The sequence below is a fragment of the Protopterus annectens genome, chromosome 2.part1, assembly GCF_019279795.1.
Source record: "Protopterus annectens isolate FY-2018-M chromosome 2.part1, PAN1.0, whole genome shotgun sequence".
In the NCBI taxonomy this organism is placed as follows: Eukaryota; Metazoa; Chordata; order Ceratodontiformes; family Protopteridae; genus Protopterus; species Protopterus annectens.
The window spans coordinates 1,790,343,699-1,790,364,528 of record NC_056729.1 but is presented as its reverse complement, the minus strand read 5'-3'; the positions used below and the strand labels follow the sequence as shown (position 1 = coordinate 1,790,364,528).

The 20,830-nt window shown below is 41.6% G+C and overlaps 1 protein-coding gene across 2 annotated transcripts in view; it reads left to right on the top strand.

Moving 5' to 3' along the window:
• The window catches only part of MTOR (mechanistic target of rapamycin kinase), a 4,577,509-nt gene that overhangs the window by 2,388,409 nt on the left and 2,168,270 nt on the right, over positions 1-20,830 (top strand). The gene's annotated exons all lie outside the window — the stretch shown is intronic.

Here is a 20,830-nt window from a genome sequence, read left to right as displayed (position 1 = left end):
AGGTATCCCAGACATCCCAGGCAGAATTCTCAATGGTTTAAAACAGAAGTTAGTAACACCATTGGGTACTCTTTTCAACCACAGTCTAAGCACTGATTTTGTCCCTGCAAAACAGAAAACGGCTACTGCCATCCCCTTGCATAAGAGGGGTGCTTCCACTGACCCTGGGAACTATAAACCCATTAGCCTAACCTGCAAGGCCATGGGGAGAATCATCATGGATCTTATCAACAAGGATATAGGAGTCCATAAAACACTTGACCCGACCCAGTTTGGTTTTGTTAGAGAGAGATCCTGCCTGTTGAACCTGGTGGACTTCTTCGAGACTGTCACCAAAGCCCTGGACAAAGGCAAATCTGTGCATACAGCCTACCTAGACTTAGCCAAGGCATTTGACACAATCCCCCACTCAGGCATCATTGAGAAACTCACCCAGCAGGGGTTCAACCCATATATTGTCAGGTGGGGTGCAAACTGGGTCACCGACGGAACACATACAATCAAAATAGGGCACTCCATCTCCACCAGCAGACCCATTACCAGTGGTGTTCCTCTGGGATCGTTGTTGGAGCCCCTATTGTTTGGAATCTACTTCTCAGAAGTACAGGCAAAAACAAAAGGTCTGTGGCTGACAAGGTTTGCTGATGACTACAAACTGGGAGCAGTCATTGAGTCCCCAGATGATGTCAACATTCTACAAGGACAACTTACGCAAACCAATGATTGGTGCCAAAGCCATTGTCTTAAACTCCGTACAAAAATGCATTATTATCCCCTTTGGCAAAGGCGATTCCCCATGCAGATTCCCATATTAATAACACCACGATAAGCTTTAAATCAGTGGTGAGAGATTTGGGCCCCCAGGTTGACACCAACCTTACTTTTCATCACCATATCTCCACAGTTGTAAGGAATGCCTTCTACTTTGCTCGCCTCATAAGCAAAGGCATAACTTCCAGAGCAAAAGAGGTTATAACTCCCCCCGGTACTCCTCCCTCATCAGGCCAATAATGGAGTACACTGCTCCCTTTGGTATGTACCTGAACAGGCACCTGCAGCAACTGGAGAGACCTCAGAGGTTCCTTACAAAGAAAATTCAAGGTCTTCAGCATATGTGTTACATGGACATACTGAAATCACTGTCACTATACTCCATCCCCTTGTTAACCCTTTTTAAACATAAGTTGCACGATTGGATGGGAAACTGCAAATTCACCTCCGGGGTTTCACCTGTGTACCTCTTGGATAGGGGCAGTCAGTGCTGATTTAGATCTGCTTACAACATAAACCTTATCACTAGACATTTAAGGGAACAAGGGTTAAATTTGGCTAGGCTTGTAAGGGCCCTAGGGCCATTAGCCTAGTAACCTCCTATGAACTTGCTGGGGAGGTGTGTGTATGTTTAGTTGGACTGCATCAGAAAATAACAAATTACACAGTCCTGTTTTTCCAGGTACATGTCAGACTTACTTTTCATAATTGTTATTGTACAGGGAAATTCACAAATTTAACTATTTTCATTCAAAACATTTTGGTTGTGTAGACAGTGTAGAGCAATACTTGGGTTGCACTATTGTTATATTTATGATGTTAAGCTTCTTGGTTTATTTTAAATTGCATCCCCTCAAAGCAATCATTTATTCATCAGCCTTAAGCAACATCACTTTCTTCTCTCTCTCTCTGGATATCAGTTCGTTACTGCCAGCTACATATAACTGGGCTGTTCTACATTTAGTAGCACTTACTGTTTCTTCTCTCCACAGTCCCACTTGTTTGTATTTTGGATTTTTTATTATAGTATCAACCCAGATAATACTGATATTATGTTCCCTGTCCAAGAAACAGCCCTTAAAAGGCAGAAATAAAGTTGCTATTTGCAGATTCACCTATTCCATCATTCTGTCATTTGATTGCAAACAGAAAAAATACAACAGGTTTAACTGATCTAGTGTTTGCACATCAGTCAAAAAACATGCTAATTAGCCAGCCTATTTGCCTGACTAGCCTTATCTGTAAGGCCATGGAACGAATCATCATGGACCTTATCAACAAAGATATAGGTAATCTCCAAACACTTGACACTACTCAGTTTGGATTTGTCAAAGGGAGATCATGCCTGTTAAACCTGGTGGATGACTTTGAGACAGTCACCAGGAGAAGGGGAAATCTGTGCATATAGCCTACCTGGACTTAGCCAAGGCGTTTGACACTATACCCCCCACAGGCATCATCGACAAAGTCACCCAACAAGACATCAACCCTTGTATCATTAGATGGGTTGCTAACTGGCTCACTCATAGAAATCATATAGTAAAAGTAGGGGAATCCACCTCCAACAGCAGACCTGTAACCAGTGGTGTTTCACAGGGATCAGTCCTGGGATCTGTACTAGAATATATTTCTTCGAAGTACAAGCAAAAACTAAAGGCCTGTGGCTGACAAAGTTTGCTGATGACTGCAAACTGGGAGCAGTCATAAAATTTCCAAATGATGTCAACATCCTACAAAACAACCTTACACAAACAAATGATTGGTGCCAAAGTATTAAACTCAATTCAGAAAAATGTATTATCATTCCTTTCGGTAAAAGCGATGTTACTGCTAACTACCACATCAATAGCAACACCTTAAGTACGCACTCGAGATGAGAGACCTGGGTACACAGGTTGACAGCAGCCTTACCTTTGACCACTATTTCTCCACAGTGGTAAGAAGGGCATTCTATATTGCTCATTTCATAAGTAAGGGCATTGCCTCCAGAAAAAAAAGAAGTTATAACCTCCCTGTACTCTTCCCTCATCTGGCCAATAATTGAGTACAATGCTCCTTTTGGTATGTTCCTGTCTAAGCACCTGCAGCAATAGGAGAAACCAAAAAGGATCCTCACAAGGTAAATTCAAGGTCTTCAGCACCTGCCCTATGGGGATTGTCTGAAATCACTCTCACTTTATTCTCTTTCATACAGACTACTCAGAGGTGATCTCTGCCTTGCTTACAAGGCACTCTCTGACCCTGCATTATTGGAAATGCTGCATATCCATAAGTCAAATGGTGCATGGGTTACTTGCTCTAAGAGGGTGGCCTAATGGTTAAGGTGTTTACCTTACAAACACAAGGTACAGGGTTTGAGTCTCACACGGGATAATTGGCTAGGCTTAAAATGGCTCACAAGGGCAGTTAGCTTAGTACTAATCTATGAACCTAAGACATTAACCTGGTATGTGACATTAATAAAACCTGCTTAGTACTAATCTATGAACCTAAGACATTAACCTGGTATGTGACATTAATAAAACCTGCTTAGTACTAATCTTTGAACCTAAGACATTAACCTGGTATGTGACATTAATAAAACCTGCTGGAGGGACAGATTTGTCTCCCAGACGTTACCACACCTTTGGAACAGACTCCCACCTCATGTCAAACAGAGCAACTCATTGGCCCTCTTCAAACGCAGTCTGGACAATTGGATGGGTGATCGTAAATTCACCCCAGGGGTTCCACCTGTGTCCCTGTTGGACAGGGGCAATAGGTGCTGATCGTGGAATTAAGAGTGTAAACATGGCTAGGCTTGTAAGGGCCCTAGGGCCATTAGCTTAGTAACTTCCTATGATTGTAAGAGCATTGCTGTTATTAGGAGATATTATTAGTTTGTATTTTTCATTTAGGTAGATTGATCATGGCATTCTTCTAATGCCTGGTAAAAAGCAAGACAGTAAAACTTAAGAACATTTTAGTCATAATACACTTTACAGTTATAAGACTTTTTTTAATGTATGTTGTTTCAGTAATTCTAATAAAGTATCCTCATCTTTTATCACCTGTTCCCTGGAGGAAATCTGGACATATTTACTTCTTGCTTGAAAAGCGAGTATGTTGGCTCTCAGCACTGTTACTATGTATTAACAAGGGTGGAATTCTAGTCTACCTGCAGAACTAGGCAGCAATTTAAATCTTTTATTTTAGGGATTTAAACCACAAGCAGATGTTTTTAATATCTTCCTGAGTACCTAATATTTTTTATTTTCACATTCAACAAATGGATTTTCATGATCTTTGGTATGCATTTCTGGAGTTTGTCTCTTGAGGTGCCAAATTTTTGTTTTAGTTGGCTTTGTGAAATTTTTAGTCCAAATATTATTGAAAAATTGTTTTATCTCATTTTTTTAAGAACACTCTAGCATATTGTTGATAACCTGTCAAATGATATAGACCAATCATAAGCAGAATGCAGTTTTAGAACCATTTCATGCAAGCTTTGAACACATTTCTTCACTAGTTGCTTGCATAGCTACATGTTCACAGGATTTAGCCACTTCTGTTTTCTTTCCAAGGGGATTAAGAAGGGTTTGGAGGGTTAGGATAAACTCTTTGTAAATGGAGTAGGCCGCTTGTATGGGAATGCTGGCTGTATCAGGTGTTTTTGACAGATGCAAGTCGCTTTCTTCTATAGAGTAGAAATCCAGTAGCACACTGCAGGCCACACATTTGATAGATATTACATACATGGTTACTGAGATGATTGTATTTCACTTGTGAGATTGAATGGGGTGTGTGTGTGTGTGTGTGTGTGTGTGTGTGTGTGTGTGTGTGTGTGTGTGTGTGTGCGCGAGCACTGTTTTTTGTAGAAATTGTTTTGATTGACATCCGTTTAGACAACTGCATTTGGTTGACTAAACAGATGGTCAGCAGGTGTGTGAATTCACACAATTCTCCCGGACGGAGAACACTCCCATTCCCCGATTTTGTATACCCTTAGAGTTGGTGTATGTAATTAGCAGGGGATGGGAGGCTTGCTTCCCTGAAAAAAAATTTTTTTTGGTGGTGGTGGGTTTTTTTTTTGTTTTGTTTTTTGTTTTTAGATTGTACATGCACTGAGGTTATTTCTATATGCATGTGTAGTAGAGTGACCTTGGCCTTAACATTTGTGGTAGAAGTTCCTAGCATCTGTGTTGTGCTGTTTCATGTAATTTAGGTAATTATATATATATATATATATGTGTGTGTGTGTGTATATATATATATATATATATATATATATATATATATATATATATATATATATATATATATGTTGTTGTGTCTTTTGGCTTTTCCCGGTTAGGGGTCGCCACAGTGGAACTCCGGTCCGCTAATGATTGGTAGTTGATTTTTACGTGCCGAGTTACCAGCCCTGACACACAACCTTCAACGAAGGTATGCCCATTCACGCATGTCTCTACGCAGAAGTCGCTGTAGCTGAGAATCGAACCAGGCAGCATCTTACTGTGAGGCGACAATGTTAGCGCAGCACCACCACCGCGGGTCAAATATATATATATATATATATATATATATATAAAAACTTATAAAGTGTATGGCTTTGTCAAGTTGGAGATGCATCAGTCTAGAACTCCTTGAAGTAATAGCATCAAAGACCTTCTGAAACTCCCAGTTGCAAACCTGAGATAGAAGCACTTCCATGCATTCTGCAAATCTCGAAGGAAGTCTTTCAGCTTTTCCTGGGTTAGGAGTCGCCACAGCGGGACTCCGATCCACTAGTGATTGGCATTGGGTTTTTACATTGCCGAGTGCCAGTCCGATGCCTGTCCTTCAAAGAAGGCACACCCATTCATGCATGCACCTACCTGCATATCTTTAAACGTTGCGTTCTGCAAGTCTAACACAGTTAAATTCAGTGCTTGCACACTGTGGAAGCAAGCACCAACATGGGTCTTGCAAGGAGGGTGTGCATTTACTTTAGAACTGCTCTTGCAGATTCATTAGACTGATTTCAATAGTTTTACCTTGCCAAGTTACAAGTTGCTCAGGAGACCTATGTTTCCCATTTATTTGCTTGTATGTGAGTATTTGGTTCCCCTTCACATGACCGAATTTCTGTAAACTCGAAATTCATAAGCCTGAAACCAGAATCTCGAATTTACAAAAACTTGAAAATGGGAAGGGGAACTAAAAAAAAAAAAACAGACACCTTTCTAATGTTTTTCCAGTGGGGCTTCACCCCCCTGCACCCCCCAAACCCTCCCCTACTTAAATATTCCTACTCCAAGATCGCACTACAGCGGAGGACAGGGAAGTCTTCCGGTTTGCGCTATATGCATAAGCGCAAACCAGAAGAATTCCCTGTCATCCGCTATAGTGCAGTCACGGAGCATTTAGATTTAGCTGCAAGGATGCAGGGGGATCTTGCCCCTTGCAAAAAGGTAAGTCAACTCTCTTTTTTTTTAAGCCCTAAACTTCCCATTCACAGTTTCGAGTGAATGGAAGTTTGAGAGTCTGGGCTTGAGCTTATGGGTTTCGAGCTTCCATTCATTCGATCTTGTGAAGGGGAACTGTATATGTATATATACATATACATACATACAAAGACTAAGCACTGGCATTAATGCAGTTCTAGCCTGCCAATATACCGCCACACTCGTTCCATAATAACTGTCTAAATTGTTCTTAAAACATCTAAGCTAGTACTTGCTTTAATGTAATTTGGTAGTCTGTTCCATCCATCAGCTCAGAGAACCAGTTAGTACAGTTATCTTCGTATAGAATCTTCTGCATAGGTTGTCTGAAGATTCTCTACTTTTTGATAACCCCGAACATGCCTAGAGGTAGCTGTCTCTAAATGCCCTATATACCTGAATAAGAAAGATCTCCTCTTAGATGTCTGTGAGAGACTGTACAAGTTCAGATATTTTAATCTTTCTTGGTATATTTCTGCTGTATTCTTTTGTTTGCTTGTTTTCTTATAAGGTTTCCATATTGTTATTCCATACTCAAGTTTGGTTCTAATGTAACTAACAAACAATGACTTCCTAGACTTTATACATCTTTTTGTGCAACCTATAGTTGTATAACTATCATCAACCAATGGGTTGATATGATTAGAAAAACTCAGAGCTGGATCTACCGATATACCAAGCTTTAAAAGAATCTAGTTTCAATCACTGTGTGCTGTATTAAATATTTGCCTTTCAGTTTTAAGTCTCCCAAATTTCATATGCTTAGTTTTTGATGCATTTATCAGCATATTATTCTGCTGTGCTGAAACAGTCAGTTTAGTAAAGCTCTTTTGCAGACATGCCTTATCTGTAACACGAAGTCAGTTTACCCAGTTTCAGGTCAACTGCATGTAGACTGTAGAATACCTCAGATGAAAATGTTAGGTTTGAACGATGCAATCTAAACAAGTAAGGGCCTAGGACAGAGCACTTTGGGACACCCTGACTGCAACCAAGTATTTCACCTCACCTGTCCAATTGCTGTATAATACTTGCCATGTCCTGTTTGTAAGCCATGCATCTATCCATCTTATCAAGAGTACATCGACACCTAGTTGTTAAAATTTATTGATCAGTGTTTTGTGAATAACCCTGACAAATGCTGGTTAAATCTGTATAAATTACATCACAGCACATTTTTTTCATGCATGTATTTATTCATTTAACTATATTAGATATGCACATGCTCAAGAACATAAAATGCAGACCTCAGTTCAAGCAGAAATTTGCCTTTGTGTGACCCTTTGATGTAAAAGCAGTATCCAGAAAATGTGACCGTCACATAAACAAGGTGTGCTGGGATAAAAAAATACCAGGGTACTTAGTTTATAGGATACATAGAGATTATTAACTTGGAGAAGTTCTGTTCCTCTTTCTGGAGGTTTAGATAAGTGACATAAGAAACGATAAATGATGGGGGGGGATTCTATGGCTTGTAGTGGGGACAGGAATTTCATCATATTCTGCACAGGAGTTGTATACAGACCACTTTCTTTGGGAAAGTCATATCTATGAACGATATAGAGGTTATTCTTACCATGGGAGAAAATGATGTGGTATTATTGATGGGGAGACTTCCATGGCGGTTATTAATTTTGTTGCAGCCCTGTATTGGTACCTTACAAGGCACAGACATCAAAATGCTGGAACTAAAAGCTATTTTGTTAGGAGCTGTGGATGTGGTGTTCCCAGCTGAAAAAGGAGAGAGAGTATCTCATAGCTGGAAATTTGCAGCTGTTTGAATGCTAGTAATCATAGAACAGTGTGGCTTATATGCAGTCTGTCTGATTTGCATGCTGTAGACTTTAGGAAGACAGCTTTTTTAAGTGCATCAGAAAGGCATTAATAAAATTTTATGGAAGTTTTGTGGAAGGGATGTGAAGAATACATCGAAAGTGTGCCATACATGTATTTACAAACCCTTGCTGGGAAAACAGTTAAGCAGATAGAAAGGGAAAATGGTTCTTGGACAAGCTGCACTTAAGAAAACGCTAAAGTTGAAAATTTGAGAACAGTTCTAGTTAAAGCAGAAGGAAATAGGAGAAACAGTCTGTTGTGGCTAGGGTACTAATGGTCCCCTGGATCAGTAGCCTAGCACTGAACTATGAGCTTATGAAAATTCAGAAAAGGCAAGATCCAATTTGAGGAGAAGAAACATTTTGTCAGTAAATTAGAATCTTTTATATGATCAGGAGATTGGCAATTTGTGGTTACAATGGAAGCAGTACTGCAGGCATTGTATCAGATTAGTGGTGAAGTAAACACTGATTCATAGGTCAAAGCTGTCTGTTTACCAGTCAGTTTATGCCCCCCTACTTAACTGTGGTCACAAGTTTTGGTTTTCAACTGAAATTATAAGAATATTGTTAGAAGTGGCAGAAATTAGGTTCCTGCACTGGGTAGCTGAGTGTGACTCTCTCTTATTTTCTCTTCCAAGTTGAAAGGAGTTGGTTTTGATGGTTTGGGCACCTTGCAAAAATGCCCCCTGGGTGCTTCTCTGTAAAGCTGTGTGTGGCATGACCCAGTGGAAGGACCCAAGAAATGGAGGATTTGTATCTCTGTTTCCCTCAAAACAGCTGACTTGATGATCCCGCAGTGTCAGCTGAAGACTCACTAGGGATAAGGAAGTGTGGTCTGGTTTGCTTTGCACAGTTGTCACCAGGATAGGCATTTTAGAAAAATGGAGGCCTACAGATCTGGGGATCAGTCCTAACATTTAGTTACTCTGCGTGGGTTTACATGGTCTCACTTTGCATGGGTTTTCTCTGTCCATTTTTTTTTTCTCACTTAACTAAAACATGCTTGTTGAGTTGCCTAGTCTAGACTTCCTTTTGAATATTTCATTTGCCGTTGTGGTTTGAGTCATGCCTGAAAAGGCTGCATAGCAGACTGTTTATATCACCCAATCAAATAAGTTAAATTAAATCAATGGCTTCATTAAACGTGATCTCCAAAACCACTTTTGTTAGAAATGTTAGATTCACCTGTAATAAAATGCTGTACTTAATCATGATACGGAAGGGTTCTGCACATCAGATTGTTTGAGGCTCTGAGATTGTCTTGAGAGAGACGATAGCTACTAGAAACAGTATTTCCTAAAAGAAGAAAAAGAGTTCTGTTTAAAGATGCTAATTTAAAAGGTGGTAAGATGATTTTGCCTTTGACAAGACTGTAGAAGGCAGAAACTACTGACAAACTAACCAGTACCTCTGCTTCCAAAAAAAAAAAAATGCAGCTGTACAGGACTCTATATTATGTTAAGTTAGAGAATGGGCAACCTGTAAATTGCCACTCTGATTGGAGAAAGTTGTGCTCTCCAGCAGGATGTTAATGTACAGGTATTGCCTGCTGGAAAATGAGTCTGCAATTTCACGGCAGCATATTAAGCTACTGTGGAGCTCAGAGTGTAATGAAGCTAACAGCCACTGGTATTTTACTCTCGCTAAGCAGCACTTTTGATGTTTAGTGAGTGTAAAATTTAAAAAAGATAAAGTAAAAAAATAAAATGTGCATCTGTGTTTGTCTTTGTATGTGAGTGTATGCTTGCATGATAGTGAGATCGTCTGAGACATTATTTTAGGATGCACTCAGTGAGCAGCATTTCTGCTGTTTAGCGAGGGTAAAATTAAAAGAAATATTAAAATAAGGAAAGAAAAGTGTGTGTTTTTGGCAGAGTTACTATTTTACATAAAAAATATAAAATAATATTAGAGTAATAAAAATGTAAAACACAACAATTTTATGTACAGGCCATTATCTAAGCTCAGTAATAGCCTCCAGGGTGAACACCCTTGGGCATGTGTTATTTACACAGTAACACCCACCCTCTTGGGCAATATTCCTTGCCGAATGTATAAATATAACACATTAGGAAGATAAGTGTGCAAAAAGCCTGTTTTATCCTTGTGTATTTACAGCTTTATATGATAGTATGTGTTTTAGATTGACCAAACCAGTATGTTAGAATGCATTTTTATACTGCTGGTATGTTTTCTGTATCTATCTATTTCAGTTTACTTTAATAAGCAAAATCCAAGACTGTTACATTTCAAGTGGAGCTGTAATGTTAAAAGTTTATTTTGTTGGAGTTTTTCCTAGGTTTTTATCAGATATTAGCAGTACTCTTTTAATCTTGCTAATTATTTACCTTACAACTGTATGTTGATGCTTGATGTTTTTATCCTGTGGCCTGGGTTGTTTACTTACCCATTTAGTAAATGTTAGATAAATATATTCTAGCTAGATAACATGGTGTCAAACTAAGTAGCAAATCTCTTCCATTTAACACAGTCAATTGCTTTGTAAAATCCTTCAGAGTAGTTAACAAAGCCTTTGTCACAAGACATAATGTCTCAGATCTATCCAGTTGTGTATGGTTAGCAGCCAGGCATGAAGCTTCAGAATTGTGGGATCATGAGGGTTCTCTCATGATTCATTTTGATCCACTTTTTTCTCCATCAGTCGGTTACACAGTGGCATTCTGGTAGATGATAGAAGGTGGCCGTGTAACCCTTCCATTGAAAAGTGAACCAGCCAGTAACTGCTTTGCTTACTCCTTTCATGATGAATGGCCCTTCATTTCTTAGGTTATCCATGTATGTCCCTGTCGACATAAACAGATGCCCTTTCCCTATGCCAGAAGCGGTTTTGTTTTTTGGGGGCTTTGTTATATTGATGGGTTTAAACTTAAGAAATTATTTTAAGGAGGGATTCATGTGATCTAGCAAGCCTCACCCTTCAGACACAATAGGAATATTTCTTCATCAAGGAATGAAGTTGTCAAAGACTTTAAAGATAGGTGCACACTGATCATCAGGTTGATTAGAACTCCCCCAGTGTGAAAACAGAAACTGTGAAAAGCATGCCACTGAAACTGTAAATTTAGGTACAGTTCAGTCGCTGTCTAGTAGTTACACTGCCTGGATGATAGCAGAGATGAAATTTGGAGAACCCAAGAGAAAAATCAACCAGAAAAGGTAAAAACTCAAAAGAAATCTCTTGCTAGGAAAAATCCTGTAGCAACTCAGGAAAAAGCAGTTTGGGTTTCATTTGTGATGTAAAAGATGTCTTCCAGTAATTTAGAGAAAAAAATATAACATGCTCAAAGGTGTTTAAATTTATTGAATCACTGAATAAATATATCAAGTGAGACAGTAAAAAAAATGGACAAAAATAAAAGAAGCTTTAACTACCTATTCAGGTGAATTGATAAAACTGCAAAAATCAGACACTGAAATGAAGAAAATGCTGTCTGGCTGTGAGACTTCACAAAAAGAGTTTTTTCAGGAAAAAAAATAGTAAATGATAAGATGGAGCTCTCAGAGATTTTTTTTACTGTAGCAAAGAAACTGGAAGGAACAGACTGTATTAATTTTGTGGAAGTATAATTAAGCACCTGGATTGATGTTCCACAGCAAGATCTGTTAATTGAAAGGGTACATTGTGTATATTCTTTAAACTTTGCCACAAAGAAGCAGCCAAGACCTGTATTAGTAAATGTACAATCATATCAGCGGAAAAAGTTGCTTCTGACAAAACTTTGTCAGAGTAGAAGTATTAAAAATTGGAGGTAATGGAATGTTTGTGGAAATGATTATTCACTCTACACCAGGTAGAAAATAAGCAAGTTTATCCCTGCAATCGGGAATATCGAGAGGCAAGTGTGAGAGATTCAAGCTGGTGTGTCCGACTGTCTTTTATTACATTTTTCCTGGAGGATCAAAAATATTCTTGATGCAAAACAGGCAAAAGAGAAGTAAAAAAGTTTATCTAACAGTGAGTGAGCTAGCAAGCAGAAGATGACTGTGCTTTCCATTCTTCTGACAATGCATCCCATAGAGAAACTGCCACTGAAACCTTTACCATTGTTCCAAAGGAAAATACTTGGAGGAAGGAAAAAACATGGAAACTGACTTGAATTATCAGGAGTACCCTGAGACTGGTGTTGGGAGATGAAGATGATCAGGAAGAAGACCAGCAACACTGAAATTAGTGAATAAGTAGGAGACTATAAAATATCAACTCCTTTGGATATAGGAATAGACATGCTGAATATGACTTTACAAGAAAATGTGGTTGAGAAAGACTAGAATTTTGTTGACTTTGTTAACCTTGTTGGTGAACTGTAAAACGTATACTCCACTTTGTCATTCATGTTTAAAAGTACACGGAAGGGATTAAAGTAACTGTAATTAAAATCGTTATTGTTCTTAATATATGTACAAAAATCAATTATATAAATTGCATGTTATATTGTAAAGCAGTTTTGTATGCTGTGCAGTCAGGGGTATTTTAAATGTGAAGTTGGGGCATGCCATCAGTGACTGCTGTATATGCTAAGGATGTTAAAGCAAGGGCATGCTTTTTAGTTGCAAGATATATAGATTTTGTACTGTTAAAAGATAAAACATGTCAGAAGCAAGTTAAAGTTAATATAATGTTGTGATCTTGCACTGCTCGGGTGGAGGTGGTGTGTAAAAATGTATTACTATATGTAGAATAAAGAAAGTAACTTCCTCTGTTTTTACAGGGGATTAATGTCATTGGCTTAAGCTATAAACAATGATGTTTTTTAGCAAATACGCTTGCAAACTAAGACAAAATGATGAATGGCATGGAACATGGTAAGTCTGTTGCACATGCGAAGATTAGCTTGCTTTTTTCTATTAGCAAATGGTCTCAGTGGGAGACGAGAAGCCTACATATGCAGGCAGTTGGCCTGGAGATGTCTATAAATTATGTTTTGAGTACAATTTGAAAACTGTCTTGTGTTGTTAGCTGTTTTTTTTTTTTTAATCATTGCTGACAGCATTTACTTGGTGGCCAACTGTCAGTGGGTGCAAGCAATTACGCTTGATCATTCTGAGCACAGTGCATACAAAAGTGGAGCATTTAAAGGTACACTGGCAAAGCAGTTCATGGAAAAACAAGTTTGAAACCAAGTGGTAGCCTCCACAGCAGTCTTAATACTGTAATGCATTTAATAGTAGAGTGCACAGTTTAGATCTGATGTTGCCCCTTTTCATTCTTCCTGACCTGACCCGACCCAACCCAGCCGCATGCAAAAGACTTCAAATCCAATTCTCAAACTCCTGCATCAACCAATAATGCTCTGTTCTCTCCCTAACTCCCCAGATCTCATTTGTTGCCATTGTGTTAAGACGGAGGTTCATTCTTGAGCTTGTCAGCGATGTCCTTTTGTATAGTTTCTCTCAAATTTTTGGCTAAACTTTTTCTTTTTCAGTTAAAGTTCAGAACTGCTTCTTTCCTCCCTCTAGCTGTTGCTGGCATCAATATTTGTTATTTAGTATACTGTTGACTTTTTCTCCTTGACTGTTACTTGTTACAATGTCTGAGAAGCCTACTGGTTTCAAGAAGTGCACTTCTTGTCGGCATAACATCCCTAACTCTGATGCCCAGAAGAAGTCCGTTTTCTGCCTGGGAGCTGACCATTTTAGTAGTTCTTGCGTTGTTTGTGCCACCTTCAGCCTGAGTGCTGTTTCAGATAGGTGCAATAAATTATTATTAAAAGGCTTGCTTCTTCATTCTGGAGCTCATACCCCCCCCCCTCCAAAGCACCTTCAGTTTCCTCTGACTCCAGGAAACAGCTCTTCAGAAGTACCCAAGAGCTTCTTTGGAGCCATTAGATGAAGTGAGGAAGATTTCAGATGTGACCTGTTCGGATCAGAAGTCTTTTGGCCCATCCTCAGATCCAATAAGCTCAGCACTTGTTGTGGTCTCTTGTTTACCTTCTACCTCCTTCTTGGATATTAAGCCATTTTATCCAAAAGGAGGAATCTACCCCGGAGTACACTTTGAAACATGTCTCTCCAGCCCTGGCCTCTCTACTCTTACAAACACCAAGGAAACATTTTAGACCACCATCCATGGTGTCTTCTAAGTCTTCGAGGAGTTTGGCAGAGATGGATGTGGACAAGATGATGTGGAAATTTCTTAGTGCTCAGATCCAGATGGGGGTCCTTCCAGCTTCTTCTCCTCATTGATCCATGAGTGCACCTGCCAAGCCCACTCTTTCTCCTTGTCCAGTCCGACCAGTTGTATCGGAGTCCCAGGATACAAGATCCCCAAGAGGTTCAGCATCAAATCCAAGGAAAGTACCCTCTTCAACTAGATGGTATCCCTGACCATTTCTGCTCCGATATCAGATCAGAACGGTTCTTGGATCCGAGAGGGTGGCGCCATGTCTGAGGGGTTGGGTTCAGCTCTGACTTTGTCAGATCTGTCCCTTCCCCTCAGAGCCTCGACCCTAGACAGCTCTAATCCAGTTCTCCTCATGAGGCTCGGATCCGGGGGCGGTCCTGATCTTCCTTCCTTGGAGACTTTAGGTCTGAAGAGGAGGGGAGAGGTTCCCCCTGGTCCGTCAGCTTTCAAGGTGGTAGAAATGGCTTTCTGTTTGCATAGAGAACTGTCCTGTCTTATCTCAGATCCTAATCATCGCCCTTCACTGGGTCCAAGCTCTAAGCCCATTAGACCTGTTCCACAGGGACAGCCAGTTCCAGGAAGTCTCCGAACAGGTTACCTAGAGGACTTTTCCTCCTCTTTTGATACATCTCCCATGCACCCCATGGAAGGGGTCCCTTGGAAGAAGACATGTAAGAGGAGATGCCTAGATTGCCCATGGAGTGTCTTGTGAAAGACACTAATTTTGATGAGAGAGAAGGATCCCCAGATTGCCTCCTGATGATGTCTCCTTTGGTGATATCCTTGAAATTCTCATACAGAAGGGCGGCTGGTCTTCCCAACCTGCTTTTCCTGAAGAATAAGTGCTTTTGGAGGCTTTCTGTGCTGGACCAGCTATGTCTTGGGTGACCACCCTGCTGGATGAGATTATTGACTTGGTTTCCCACCAGGAATGAAAGGAACTGGTAATTGTCAAACCTATCCTAAAGCGCCCAGGCAAATATTTGGTCCCTCCTTCTGATAGACCCTATTGGAGCAAGGGAATCCCAGTTGATACAACAGTGGTAGCAGCAGCCACCAAGAAGGAGCTAGCTGAACAAAGCTCCTCTGTCCATCCACTAAATAGGGTGTCCAAAGCGATGGACAGATTTGGGACGTGAGTGTACGCCTCAGCTATGTTCGCGCTGAGGTCATTAAACTCTCTGACACATTTTATTCAGTTACAGAGAGAGATACTCTCGGTGTCCATGTCTGCAGGGGGTTTGAAAAATATTTCTTCACAACTGGCCACTCTTCTGTCCATCTCTAATGCATCAATGAGGCTGGTCTCCCATACAGTGGAGGGTGCCTTACAAACTGCCAGTTCAGGCATAACCATTAGGAGACAGACTTGGATGAGACTGTGCAACTTTGCGGAACCCTTGGAGATATCCTTTGTCATTGCCCCCTTTGATGGCTCTTCCTTGTTTGGGCCATCAGTTAATGATATGCTTACCTGCCGTAAACAAGAAGAAAAGACTCTGTCTGCAGGAAGAATCAAGTTTTCTACCCCTCAACTGACTTTCTCTAGGAACCAACAAGGTGGTAAGAAGAGATGTGGTTCCCAAAATTTCAGGGTCCTTTCTAGGACTCTTGTGAGAATAATTCCTCCAGAGGCAGTGGAGAAAACTTCAATGGAAGATGTTGCCTTGAGGCAGAAGGGATCTGCAGAATCAGGGATTCAGCGATTCATTTTCTGATATGTCTTGATCAGTGCTCTTGAAGCATTGCCAACCTGTCCGCCTCTGGAGGCAGTCGGGGGTCATTTTTCTTTGCATCTAGATGCCTGGTCAGAAATCACAAAAAAAGTCATGGGTGCTAAGAATTGTATCCAGAGGTTACTACATACTATTTTCCCTTCTTCGTCCTGTTCAAAAAAGGAAACTGCCAGACATTCCACCCAGTCAGGCAGAAGATGCAGCTCTAGAAATATAAAAGCTGCTCCAGAAAAGAGTCATCCAAGAGGTCCCACCCAACCAGATAGGATTCAGAACCTACTCCCATTTCTTTTTATTGCAAAAGAAAACAAGGCACCCAAGACACATTTTGCATCTAAGCAACTTAAATCAGTATGTAAGGAAGACAAAGTTCAGAATGTTCACATTTCAGTCCATTTTGCCCCTTTTGCACATGGACGATTGGATGTGCTCTATAGATCTCCAGGATGCGTACTATCATATAAAAATGGACAGACATTCCAGAAGACAGCTACGCATTCGGCCGATAGCCAGTTATTGCCAGTTCAGAGTAATGCCCTTTGGTCTCACCACAGCCCCCAGGGTGTTTACCAAATGACATGGCAGTAGTAGCAGCTCACTTGAGATTCAAGGGATTCCAGATGTTTCCATATCTCGATGATTGGTTCCTCACTGCCTCATCCAAGTATCAACTTGTATAAGCCAGGGACTACTTGCTCCAGGTTTCCAACCTCAGGCTTCTCGATAAACCTTACTAAGTCAAACCTTGTCCCAGTACAGAACCTGGAATTTATAAGAACTCTCTTGAATACTACAGTTCAGGTGGTGTCCTTACCTCTCCATTGTATCACATCCCTGAGAGTTCTAGTTCGGGCCATACTTTCCCACCTATCTCCTCTAGCACATTTGGTATTGCAAGTTCTGGGGTCAATGTAAGCTGCCATACATCTAGTCCCAATAGCAAGGTTTCTTATGCGAATCCTCCAGTGGATATTGGCGGTATAGTGGTCCATATTTTACTAGCCCCTATCGTTTCCTGCAAGACTCACTTCAATTGCTTCAGTCCGACAACCTCATTCTGGGCAGACCTTTTACCCTTCTGCCCCCAGTTGCCACTGTGACCATGGACACTTCCCAGCTGGGGTGTGGAACATTTTTTGGGAAAGATGGTCCAAGGCACGTGGTCACCTCTTGAGGCCAAGTTGCATATCAGCATCCTAGAGATGCGAGCAGTCGACAACTGATGCAAGCATTTCAGGATGTTCTACTTCTGGGGACGATTGCAATTCAAACAGACAGCATGTCAGTTGTCTGGAACGTCAACAAGCAAGGGTTAAACCAATCTTACCGCCTGTGCAGGGAGGCTGTGAGAGTTTAGAAATGGGCAATAGCTTCAGACAACGCTCTCACTGCAGCACACATCCCGGGGAAACCAACGAACAAGCAGACAAGCCACTAGATCCATTGTGATGCCTCACGAGTGGTCTCTCAATCAGTCAGTAGCAAATATGATGTTCAGCCGTTGGGCCAGACTTGTTTTGATATATTTTTCCTCACCCTCAACAAGTGCAACAAGTATTTTGTTCTGATCCCCCCCTCTGGGGGAGTCACAGAGAGATGCTCTGATCTATGATTGTCTCCCAGGTCTCTTGTATGCTTACCCTCCTCTTCCTCTGATTCTGAAGTTCTTACAGGAAGCAAGCAGGCTGAAGAGCTCAGTCATCCTCTTTGCCTCCTTTTGGCCTCAACAGATATGGTTTCCCCCCTTCTGGTGTCACTGGAGATATCCTCCATTTATTCAGGAACCCACTCAGGATCTCTTGTCCTGTCCATTGAGAATTCAACATCCCAATCTCCAAGCCCTCAAACTAACTACATGGATGTTCATCGTGCATACAGCTGCAGTCATAACAGATGGGTTCTCCTGCCGTCAGGCGGGTCCTCGGTCGGCCGAATTCCAAAGTCTAGGTCCGGCGTCGGTTGTCGTCGCTTCTTCCCTGACGTCAGTGTGACAGGGGTATAAAGGAACCAGCCGACGCCATTTTCTTCAGTCTTTCTTGCCGCGCGGTGCCCGAAGCAGAAGCAGTTCGCAAGTGCCATTCGGCCAGCTCCTGAGATTACGAAAATTTGGAAACCGAAGTCTTCTTAAAAGCTAAGTACCCCGTTGGGGAAACTTTTCTTGCCTCAGACCGATGTCAGACAAAGTTAATAATTGTATTTCTTGTGGGAAGCAAATACCGCATAAGGATTTCCATTCCCTCTGTATACCTTGTTTAGGCCCAGACCACGACGTCTCGGTCTGTCGCTTTTGTGCTACATTCAACAAACGCACTATTAAGCGTCGGGCGGAGTTCACCCAGCATTATTTTGGGAAAGCATTTAACTATACTATGTCGTCGGATACTCCGACTCCGGTTTTGTCTAAAAAACGCAAAGACAAGGACCAACACACGAGGTCCGTGGCCTCTACCGACACCATGCCAAAGCCAACTACATGTGGTCCGGTTCTCAGCGAGGCGACTACGCAGCCCCTGACTACCGACGACACTTTTTTGACGGTGCCTCCTGTGCCCGAGGTTGCAGGCTCCTCGGCCCACACCCCGACTACAGATACCGAAGCCACTCTTGGCGTTGATACTCAGAATGTGGACAGGTCCACCTCCACTCAAGGTGTTTTCAGACCTTCATCTTCTTTCTCCATCAAGGCTTTCACAAAGTCTAAAGCAACCTTGCACTCTAAGAGACCAGCTACACAGGGCCCATCTCCAGGCCCCATGCCTAAGAAACAGATGCTTAAAATGGCTGAGGATTTAATTACTCTAATCAGAGGTTCTCAGCCTCCACCGGACAAAAGGCCAAGAGTGGAGGAAGATTCCCCCTCCTCTGATCAGGGCTCCATTATTTCAGAGCACTCTGATAATCAGGAACATTCTTACTCCCCTTTTGAAGACTCTGATGCGGAGGAGTCCATCCCTTCTGTATCCCCCCCCCTGAGGATTACTCATTTGGGGAAACTTTGCATACCTTAAGGGAACACTTCCACTGGGAAGGCCAGGATTATTCAGATTCCACGAAAAGGCTCAGGGAATTTCTCTTGTTACCTCAGCACAGGCCTCTGGCTATACCTCCCGTCTTGGACATCCTAGATGATGTTTACTCGGAGGCCTGCCTTAACCTCTACCTCCAACTCCAGTTAAGCCTGACAGGTACTACAGGGTTCCTGACTCGCACCAATTTCTATACAAAAGCCATGCTGCTGACCCAGAGACCATCTCACAGGGCCCCAAGGGAGTTAAGGCCTCCATTGCCAAAAATCCATTGCCTTCCGAGAGAGATTCCAGATCCTTAGAAAGGTGGAGAAAAAAGGTATATACCTTGGCTACCTTATCCATGAGGGCCTTAAACTGTCAGTTTCATATGCTAAAATACCAACAGTTTTTGTTATCACAATTGAAAAGTAAAATGTCACAACCTGAACAACCAGACTTGGAGTTGCAGGATTTGATGCATAGTGCAGAACAAGTGGGTAAGCATACCTTACAATGTGGTTTTGATGCTCTAGAGGCCTCATGTAGAGCTGCTGTTACAGGATCAGTCATACGTAGGCATGCCTGGCTCAAGGAACAAGCCTTGCCTGATCATGTCAAAGCTAAATTACTAGACGCCCCTCTTCAAAAGGATGTACTATTTGGTGCTAATGCTGAGGAGGTATTAAGGAAAATGGAGGAAAAGGCTAAATCAATGCAAACTGTGAAAGAATTTCTACAGGTTCAACCCCCACGTTTTAGTAGAAATTGGCCTTCCAAAAACTGGTCCTTTCCTGCCACAGACAGAACCCAAAGAGGCAGATACAGGTGCCCGAGGGTAAGAGGACAATCCCAAGGATCGTATAGAGGCAGACAATGGCAAGCTCCTACACAAAGAGGTGGTGAGGACAACTCGCAATCTTTCAGAAAGCAAACCCAATGACTTTCCCCTTTGCATGCCAACCAGGTCTCAAATGGCAGCCCCCTTAGGAGGAAAGCTGGCATTATTTTCAAAAAATTGGCATGTTGTCACAAAGGACAAATGGATCCTGGACATTATAAACAGAGGCTACAAATTCCATTTTCACACCCTTCCAAAAATGAGAGGCATGCCAAACCTGCCACACAATCAAAGGGCAGAGGCACAAAGGCAAATTACAGATCTCATAAACATGAAAGCTATTCAAGTGGTTCCTACGCACGAACAAGGTCAAGGTTTTTATTATAGGCTATTTCTGGTGCCAAGGAAGGGAAAAGATTGGAGACCTATTTTGGATCTATCCATCCTAAACACATTTCTACTGCACAAAATTCAAGATGCTCACTCTACAGCAACTTCTTCCCATGCTGGGCAAGGAGTCTTGGCTGGTAACATTGGACCTCAAGGAGGCATACCTGCATGTCCCAATCAGAATAAATTGCAGAAGGTACCTCAGATTTCTTGCAGGTTCAACCCATTATCAATTCTCTGCATTGCCCTTTGGCTTATCTACTGCGGCCAGAGTATTCACGAAATGCCTGGCATCAGTAATTGCCTACTGCAGACTACAAGGGATACAAATATACCCCTATTTGGACGACTGCCTGATCCAAGCGGACAGCAAGCACATTCTTCTGAAACATCTGGCTTATGTAATAATGTTATTGAACTTTCTGGGATACACAGTCAACAAAAAGAAATCATGGCTAATACCCTCTTGGAAGATAATTTTCCTGGGTGCCAATTTGGACACAAACACCCAGATGGCCTACCTCATGCCAGAGAAACAGGGGCAACTAACTCAGTACTTCAGAACACTAGCAAATTGCACCAGGCTGACTGCAAGGAAAATCCTGCAGGCTCTGGGATTCATGGCATCTTGCATCTTACTAA